The following is a 10,296-nucleotide window of genomic DNA, read 5'->3' as shown; positions in this document are numbered from 1 at the left end:
ATATTTAATTGATTAATGCTGAAAGTTCACAGGTTAATGTAAGTGTGAGAAAAGCCATTGCAAATGTGGAATGCTGGTACATTAATAACCACTGTAACCACCAGAATGTTGAATGCAAGTATGCAAACATGCATGCATTGTGTCATACAGGTGCCAGATGTCAGTTTGTGGGATAGAGTTTCGTTTCTGTTTCACTTGGTTGATCAAAAAAGGAATGGTTAATGCTGTTTGTGGATGATGCTGAAGTTGTCGTCCAATGCTGTCCCATATATGCTCAATTGGAGATATATCTTGTGAGAGAGCAGACCAAGGAAACATGTCAGTATACTGTAGAGGTTGTTGGATTACAACAGCAGTATGTAGGTGAGTATTATCCTGTTGGGAAACATCGCCTGGAATGGAGTTCATGAATGGCAGCACAGCAGGTCAAGTCACCAGAAAGACATAAAAATTTGCAGGGTGCACGGGATAACCATGAGGGTGCTCCTGCTGCCATACAAAATCACACCCTGGACCAAAACTCCATCTTTACAAAAACTTAACTTCCAGAGAAGACATTATGAGGGAAACTCAATAAACAAACGTTCACTTAGTGCATGAATGAAAACAGTATTTCTCCTTTCTTTCTACTATTTCCTTTGGCAAGTTTTAAGTGCTATAACCACCATTACCATTATTTGCCAGTGTCTGGGATGTCCAACAGAGAGAGGTGAAAGCAGCATTATTTGCACAATACTTAATATGGCATTTATTCCAGCTGTTAATTAATGCAGCAATAGTCTGTAGCTGCACTGCTCAAAACATGCCTCCACTTCTGTAAGAGTTCCAATTACAGCAATTGCTGTCACAGCATTTGATCATCAAGGTTGGCCTCTGTATATTAGTACAGCCACCCTAGCAGTAACCAGCAGTGTTACCAAAATATTGAAGACACCCATAGCAAGGGAACTACAGCATGCCTGGGGCATCTGCTGACCTGGTGTGTACAAGCACTGGCTGCATGTCCAGCAGAATTGGCAACAGCTGTGGAGTGGACTACTACCATGTGGCCAGGGGAAGCACAGTCGGTGACCACTGTGGACTGGACTACTACTATGTGGCCAGGAGAAACACTCAGTGACCACTGTGGAACGGACTACTGCTGTATGGCCAACAAAAGCAGTCAGTGACCACTGTGGAGTGGACTACCATTGCGTGGCCAGGGAAAGCAGTGACAACTGCGGAGCAAACTACTGCCATGCAGCCACGAAGAGCATGTGACGAAGAAAGCTGGGATATTTTTTCTTCCCCTCTCGTTTTGCCATCTGCCTCCTTAAAATTCATTTTTTCAATTTTAACTGATTACCATTAACATAAGTGAATATAATCTGCATTTTCATAAAAGAGAAAAGTTGACCCTCAGTTTTAAAGAATGTAACAACAGATCTAATTTTGCACTTAGTTTTATGTATGTAATTGATTTTCTAATTTATTTCAACTGTTCCTAGTTAGTATCTTTGGTTGTAGGGTGAAATTAGTAATTGTTTCATAATTTAAATTCTATTGTTGACAAATAAACAAATATAAATTCTGTAATAATTGCAATTTGGAAGATGAAATGCTAGTATTCTTAAAGTATCTATTTGGCTCTAGTTGAAAACATGTTAGCAAAACCAGCCCATCATTAATTCCAAAGTAATTAACAGTTTTGTCAAAAGTATTGTTACATAACCATATATGTTAATTTCATCATTTAAACAAATAATTTGGCTTAACCATTGTAGTAGAAGAAACTGTTAAAAGGAACAAATTTTTTGATGTATTCAGTTAGTTTTATGAGTTAAGTTTTAATTGTAATTTCTGTAACTTAAACTTTGAACAACGTGTAGTTTCAGCACCTATTATTGTTATGATATATAAGGGCCCAATTTTTGGTCACAAGACAGTCAGTCCATGGCCAAGTCTCATACAAGAAACCTGTGTTGGATAGAATAACAACAATGCTTCAACTTAACTGTGGAATAAGTGTTAAACAATTAGGCCGTGTGTAAAAACAATGACAGTGTCTGCTATATACACACCTTTCTATTATTCAAGAACTGTGAACTTTGTGGTTAGGTTTTTACTGCTCAAAGATGTGTAACCGTAAACTATTGTATCAGTAAGTAGAGGTTCGCCTGCAAGCTATTAATGAGGCTTACCAAAAGTTAAACAATAGTGCACTGGCCATATAACTGTGTATTATTATGAGGTTGTGAACAGTGGAATTAAAGTACTGTGAAATGCAACTGTGCACCTGTGGGCTACATTACAGTAGTCAGTGTCAGAATCCACAACCCATTTCTCAGCCAGTGTAGAACAATGCAGTACTTCTACAATGAGGACAACAAATGGTCAACAAAATAAATAAAGCAGGCGGAACTGCTACAAGCAGTCAGTGACCACTGTGGAGCAGGCTACCACAATGTGGCCAGGAAAAGCAGTTGGTGACCATTGTGGAGTGGACTACTAGCATGTGGACAGGAGAAGCAGTCGGTCACCACAGTGGAGCAAACTACTACTGTGTAGCCCAGAGAAGAAATTGGCGACCACTGTGGAGTGGGCTACCACTGTGCGCATAGGAGACACAGTTGGCAACCACTGCTGCCACACAACTGGGAAAAGCAGCCAGCGACCACTGCGGAGTGGACTAGTATTGTGTGACTGGAAGAAGCAGTCTGCCATCAATGTGGAGCAGACTACCACCGTGTCACCAGGAGAAGCAGACAGTGACCACTGTGGAGTAGACTGCTGCTATGTAGCCAGAGGTGGACAGGAAAAGCAATCGGCAACCACAGTGGAGTACAGTACTACCATGTGACCAGGGGAGGCAGTTGGGGCTGTGCGGAGTGGCCGTGTGGTTTCAGGCATCCTGTCACGGGTCTGAACGGCCACTGCCAGTGGAGGTTCAAGTCCTCCCTCAGGCATGGGTGTATGTGTTGTTCTTAGCATAAGTTAGTTTAAGTAGTGTGTAAGACTAGGGACTGATGACCACAGCAGTTTTGTCCCTTAGGAATTCACGCACATTTGAACATTTGAAGCAGTTGGTGACTACTGTGGAGTAGACTACTACCGTGTTGCCAGGAAAAGCAGTCATCAACAACTGTGGAGCAACCTACTTCTGTGCAGCCAAGAAGAGTAGTCAGTGACCATTGTAGAGCGGGCTAACGCCTTGTGCTCGGAGAAGTGGTTGACGACTGCTGTAGAGTAGGCTACTGCCACGTGGCCAGAGAAAGAAGTCAGTGACCACTGTGGAGTGGACTACAACTGCATGCCTAGGAGAAGCAGTCAGCAACTGCTGTGGGGCAGGCTACTGCTATGTGGCCAGGAGAACCAGTCGGTGGAGCGGGCTACCATTTTGTGGCCAGAAGCAGCAGTTGGCGACCACTGTAGACTGGCCTATTGCTGTAAGACTACTGCTTTGTGGCTACGAGAAGCAGAGCCAGCAGCTACTATGGTGTGGGATACCGAGGTGTGCAGGGGGGAAGCCCAGTCAGTGACTGGTGTCACTATGAGGTCCAGAACAAACAGAGTGGCTGGCTGCTGCGGAGCGGGTTACCATTTTGTGTCAAAAAATGGTTCAAATGGCTCTGAGCACTATGGGACTTAACTGCTGTGGTCATCAGTCCCCTAGAACTTAGAACTACTTAAACCTAACTAACCTAAGGACATCACACACATCCATGCCCGAGGCAGGATTCGAACCTGCGACCGCAGTCGTCGCGTTGTTCCAGACTGTAGCGCCTAGAACCGCTCGGCCACTCCGGCTGGCCGTTTTGTGTCCAGGAGAAGCAGAATGCTCTACTGCCATCCACTAGTGTAGTCATCTATACCAATCAACGTACAGGACTGCCTGCAAAATAGTCCAGCATTGACTCAGAAGGCCTGAGATTCAAACTAGAACACACCTTGCCACCGACACGTTTAGTGACTACTGTCACCAGGGTCTACGGGCCAGATGTCGTGAGCTGGAGTTCCCTCCACAAATGGTACCACCCTTACTGCAAGCCATCACCCAGCTGAGAGCCACAACTGCTCAGTTGTTGCTCAGTTCGAACGTGGGACCTGCTGCCCGGCACCGACTTGGTGCCGGCCACAGTCGGTGTCTGCACGGTGATCACTCACCTCTGTGTGTCATGCTGTGCTGTTTACAGGCTGTGTAAGGATGACAGTGTGTCACCACTGATGACTATGAGCCGCACCTGGATACAGGCAACAATTCTCCAATGTATTCTATACTGAAGAAATAAATGGACATGTCGAAGGTTCTATGAGCCTTACAAGTTCCCGAGGTTTACCAGAGGTCAGTATGTCACAAGTGTAAATGACTTTTAAGTTTTTTGTGTGAAGTATACAATTTATTTCATCTTATGAGATTTTATTTTTCTTATAAAAATGATAAAGTAATATTTTGTGGCGGTGTTCGTAGCGACAAACAATTCGCTGTAGAAACGGCTTACGAAGTCACCGCCACACTTTTAATAGCGGGCCGACCGGTCCGCTGGAACAGTGAACAGAAAGATGAAAACCCAAACACTCTGATTAAATAAAAGTCGGTACTTATCATTATTGACGAAGATACAGAAACACAATAGTGAACTCCGTGTCTACAGAGATCTGTCTAGTTCGAGTCGGAGCGGCTAGGTCAGCGTCGGCTGATGACAAACAACAACTCTGCTGCGATGAACACACAACTGACTAGCAAGTACACAATTCGGTGGCGAGTATACAACTGAGCGGCGAATACAGAACTGTCCTAGCGCTCGTGACTCCAGTGCTTAAGAAGCCAGAAGCCAGCGGTGGCGCGCGCAGACTTGCGGCGATTTCCTGTCTCGCTGGCGCTGCTTATGCGGACGGCGTCCGGACTTTGATGCTGCCAACCTTTTTGCAGCGGGCTCGGGTGGCATTACTGGCTAGGATATAACATAATATATAGTCTATTACAATTTAAGCCCACTGGTCAGATTCTTGGAATTTTACAAGGGCTGTTGCTATTGCCAGATGAAGCATTAACTACTAGTTTTGTTACTTTATTTACTGACTTGTAATAGCTCTCTGTACACAGTATGATAAACCAGTGTGTTACTTACAGTAACTTTATGCCAGACGTCAGGTGTGGTATCTGACAGAATGTGGGGTCGTGCAGCGAGTAGCTGGGCAGCATTCATACTGTCCACCTCTACCATTTCATTTGTGCTCTCCACCTCTGCCACTTCATTTGTATGGTCAAAGACTTCATTTGGAGCATCTGTGATTTCCAGCAATAAAAAAATGCAACATTTAGAAATTTATTTAGTTAATTCCAATTACACGAAATTCACATAAAAGGCGTTTCTAGTGGTGGAGTTAGTTTACAACATACACAACTGTCAAAAAAATTACATATAATTAGTAGAGGAAAATGGAAAGAAGTAAGGTAGGTAAATTAAAGTTTAAGGTTCAACTGATAATGAGGCCATTAGAAAGTTGAAAAGATTAAGAAAGGATGGGTGTTGTATCCATGGATGGAAAGTCAAATCCTAACATCATTAAACAAAATGTTACCAGCAGAGAGATTCTAAAGACTCTGACTAGAGAAATAGGAACAGAACCACAGTGTCTCACCATGGCACAAATAATGCAACACCCACAGGCAGCTGGGACTATAAGGATGTATTGAAATGTCTGACAGTCAAAGGGTAAGTGTCACCAGCCTCCGTACCCATCAAGTCTGACTGTCGTGCGGAGAATCGAGGTTCGATTCCCACTACTGCCTGAGAGTTTCCTTCAGAGAGAGGCCTGCAACAGGGTCCACTCAGCCCCGTGAGGTCAACAGAGGAGCTACTCGAGTGATAAGTAGTGGTTCCAGTTCTAGGAAGCTGATGATGGCTTGGAGAGTGCTGTGCTCACTCCATACCCCTTCAAAATGCCATACGGCATACCACAGGACTTTCAATGTATTCCTTTAATTTAATGAGTTAAGTTTTAACTGTAATTTCTGCAAATTGAACTTTGAACAATGTTATCTTTGGGACGAATGTGGCACACTGAATCAAGAAAAGGCTGAGGCCTAAAACCATCACCAAGTTTCATTGACATAGCTCAGGTTTTTTGAAGTGATAATTAAAACATTATGCCTACCCCTAGAAGGGTAGTTAAGATGCTGAGGCACGCTAAGGTGGCAAGACAGTACCTAAGTGAAAATCAGTCACGGATCAGATTTTGATGTCTCGCTCAATTTTTTGTACATCACAAACATTCTGCGTACTGGGTTTCATGACTACTCACATCCACTGAAAAAGCCCATTGATCTGAGGCAGCCAGAAAATGTTGTATCTGTCCTGAGCCAATCCCAATGACTTCTCGAGCTCCCTTATTAAAGTGGGTGTATCATTATGACCAAAAAAAGTAGCAAAGCAAGCGGTGGAAATATGTGGACTGTCACCGCGGAAGAAGGTGAAGATGTGACCTTTGTCAGACAAGTGGACATTGTGTATCTTTGGGACTGCAGTGGTGTGGTGCTATCAGAATATACTTGTAATTGGCCAACTGTCACAGGTATACTACCGAAGCATGTTGATGAGACTACAGGAGGTTGTCAACAAGAAAGGTCATGCAAAGCTGTCCAAGGAGGTGTGTTTGCTCCTTGACTTTACACAGGGCACAGTCAGATAGTCTGCTTCTTAGGGATATTTGCTTTTGCCCCTCTCCCTCCATCCCTCTAGCACCCCCGTATTGTCCTGACAATGCAACCAGTGCTATTTTCCTCTTTCCTCAGATGATGAAACTATTGTGTGGCAGCCATATCCACAATGATGACTAGGTGACATTTCCTGAAGAGCCAGAATGCAGACTTCTACAACCCACATCTCCATCTACAGTGGAGACAATGTAAGATGCCAGCTTTTAACTGCAAGGCTCAAATGCCTGTAAACAAGAACAAAAGCCATCTGTTGATCTGTGACAATGTTGTGGTGTTCCCACAGAGATGTTTACAAAATTGTGTTATGTGATTGGATGTGACAGGCACACAAAACTGTTGTGTGCAGTCTACGGTAATTGTCAGGAATCGACCTACACTGACTTGACTATGATCAGTTATCTTTGGGACGAATGTGGCATACTGAAGCAAGAAAAGGCTGATGGCTAAAACCATCACCAAGTTTCATTGACATAGCTCAGGTTTTTTGAAGTGATAATTAAAACATTATGCCTACCCCTAGAAGGGTAGTTAAGATGCTAAGAGTGTTAAGGTAAGAGAGCAGGAATGTGGGCCAGGAAGAGGACTCCTGTAATGTTACAGGTAGCCAAATAAGGCAGGAGATGCTAGCAATAACTCATCAGCTGCCAACAGAAATCAGAGCACCTCTCTCCCTCCTTAACATGAGATCACTGCAAGGCAAGGAAGGCCTGAGAGGAGTGTGTTCTAAATCTCAGGAGAGAGGCCTCAAGACATCAGTCAAATCAGGGCCGAGCAGTCAGAAGGAGTGATCCGAGCCCCACACTCAAGTTTACTGTGCACGCAGCCGTCTGAAGTGCAGTAATCGTGGACATTTGCTGCTAGCTCTACTTGAGTTGTGTACACACATTGACAATACCACTGCTGTCCTTCCAACCTGAGTAATGTCAGATAAATATGTACAAAATTGTATTTCAGTGTGTTAATATTAGATTTATTTCCAAATAGTCACACAAATTTGTTTGTTTTCTGTTTCAAATGGACTTAACAAGATCATGATAAAGAGGCACCATACTTCTCTGCAGATGCAGCACTTCACACTGCAAGACACCACAATGTTTCAGCCAATGGCCATTGACTGCAAGGATATGGAATCTGGGTTTTGTAGAGCCTTGTTGTGCTTTGTTACAGTAATTAAAAAATAATTGAAAACAAAAGCTTTGCAACTGATGTAATGAAAATGTTTGCTATGCTTTATGAGTAGGTTGACAGTGGATGTGGTCTGTGTGTGACAGAAAGGTTTGTATTGTATCAAGTCAGAGAGGAACTTAAACATGTATCTCATGGACAGTCAACATCCATCTAAAATTTGTTAGGGAAACATATATAGCAAATATTTGTATTTTATTTTAACAACATTACATATTTCACATCCCATGTGGTGTTACATATCACCATTGAGTGGTTGTAGCCTTATGTCTTTCTAGCCAATGACTTATAGTCACAATCATTAAATGATATAACAGTTTTAGTCATTAAGAATACGACACGGTTTTCAGGTTTTGTTACCAGTTTTAGCATGTAATGAGTGTATGGAGGGCCAATGGCCGGCCGAAGCGGCCATGTGGTTCTAGGCGCTGCAGTCTGGAACCGCGAGACCGCTACGGTCGCAGGTTCGAATCCTGCCTCGGGCATGAATGTGTGTGGTGTCCTTAGATTAGTTAGGTTTAACTAGTTCTGAGTTCTAGGGGACTAATGACCTCAGAAGTTGAGTCCCATAGTGCTCAGAGCCATTTGACGGCCAATGCATGTCTATATTGTGGGGTGGTGATTGCAGTATCTCCATTAGATGAAAAACCTGTATGGGGTTAGTGTATGTTCCTTGCATAGCTGTCATAAGATGGAGTAGTGCAGCACTCCAGGAATAAATGCAAACAATGTAACAATGTAGCGAAATGTGTGTACACAAAGAGAAGAAGATATTCCTTCATTCAAGTGTCAAGTTGTTAGGCTTACATATACATATACGAAGTGTGATCAAATACAGTCTAGAAGTTCATATTTTAATATATAGAACTCATTGTGTCAAATTATCAGTCAGCAGTTGGCAGTCAGTATGCGCATTAGTTATTGTTTCGTTAACCCTATAACACATCTTTTGGTAGAGCACTTGCCCGCGAAAGGCAAAGATCCTGAGTTCGAGTCTCGGTCCGGCACACAGTTTTAATCTGCCAGGAAGTTTCATATCAGTGCACACTCTGCTGCAGAGTGAAAATCTCATTCTGGAATGCAAGACTATATTTGTGATTTGGGTATACAGGGTGAGTAATTTAGCACACAGAAGAGCCACCTGTAGCAGCAACAACCCTCTAATCTGGCTGGGCACTAAGTCAAACAGCTCAGACGACCAAAAACAGTATGCCATTCTTTGCTGCTACAGCTCCATGCCAGAGCACTGGTCACAGATGGTGGCGAGTGAGTCTCTCAGCAACTCGTGATCAGATGCTTTCATTGTGTGAGATCTCTGAATTCTGCTGTCAGGGCAACAGTCGAACACTGCCTGCAATGAGGTGTGTCGGGACAGTAAAGGAAACTAGTGCTACTGCATCATCTAGTAGTGCTAGGGAGCCCAGGGGTACCAGTCGCAACACACACAATAGGTATAAGATGCAAGTAATGGAAAGCAACACTCTCACAGTCCACTGCAGATACACAGGATTTTTAAGTATAGCCCAGACTGCAGACTACCAAAAGGTGCACTGAGAGCTACAGACCACCAAGTACCTCACCAGGCAACAGCAAGAGGTCACTGGCTGCAATGCAAGACCACGCCTACTTCCAGTCATGAGTTAATGGGGAGCAGTACGTTTCTTCTGAGAATAGCTATTTAAGGAAATCCAAATCAATGAGAGCTGGCCGATTAATGTGCCAACTGCTTGCAGTCTGTCAGTTTTGCTCTCTTCAATGTACCATCAGTGACATCAGTATAACACTGAGAAGTAGGCTTCTGCATTGGAAAACAGCTCTTCGAGTGCTGGTCATTTCAGCTTCTACCTCCACCTCCATTGAGTTAGTTGCAGCCAAATCCCCAGAATGGTTTTTTGGTTTAAAGTGCAAAAGAGGTGGAGGTAGTTTTTAACTATAAATTGTGACAAACAGTTTTTTGATTTTCGAAGGGACAATAAAGAAGCTATTGTGTTCCTACTGAAATTCTCATTCAATTACAAAAAATAGACTGATTTCGCAAGTAGAAAAAGAGTATCATGTACACCTTAACACTTCAGAAAGGTAATACCTGCTATACAAATTATAGGCCATGCGAGGAAGAAGTTTTGGTGTAGCATGTCACTTTGACAAAGTGATACATTACCTGATGATTAATGTTTGCATCATTTAAATTGTTGTTGTTGTGGTCTTCAGTCCTGAGACAGGTTTGATGCAGCTCTCTATGCTACTCTATCCTGTGCAAGCTTCTTCATCTCCCAGTAACTACTGCAGCCTACATACTTCTGAATCTGCTTAGTGTATTCATCTCTTGGTCTCCCTCTACGATTTTTACCCCCCACGCTGCCCTCCAGTACTAAATTGGTGATCCCTTGATGCCTCAGAAGATGTCCTAC

This window comes from Schistocerca piceifrons, chromosome 9, assembly GCF_021461385.2.
Source record: "Schistocerca piceifrons isolate TAMUIC-IGC-003096 chromosome 9, iqSchPice1.1, whole genome shotgun sequence".
NCBI classification, from domain to species: Eukaryota; Metazoa; Arthropoda; class Insecta; order Orthoptera; family Acrididae; genus Schistocerca; species Schistocerca piceifrons.
Note: the sequence above shows the minus strand (reverse complement) of the source record.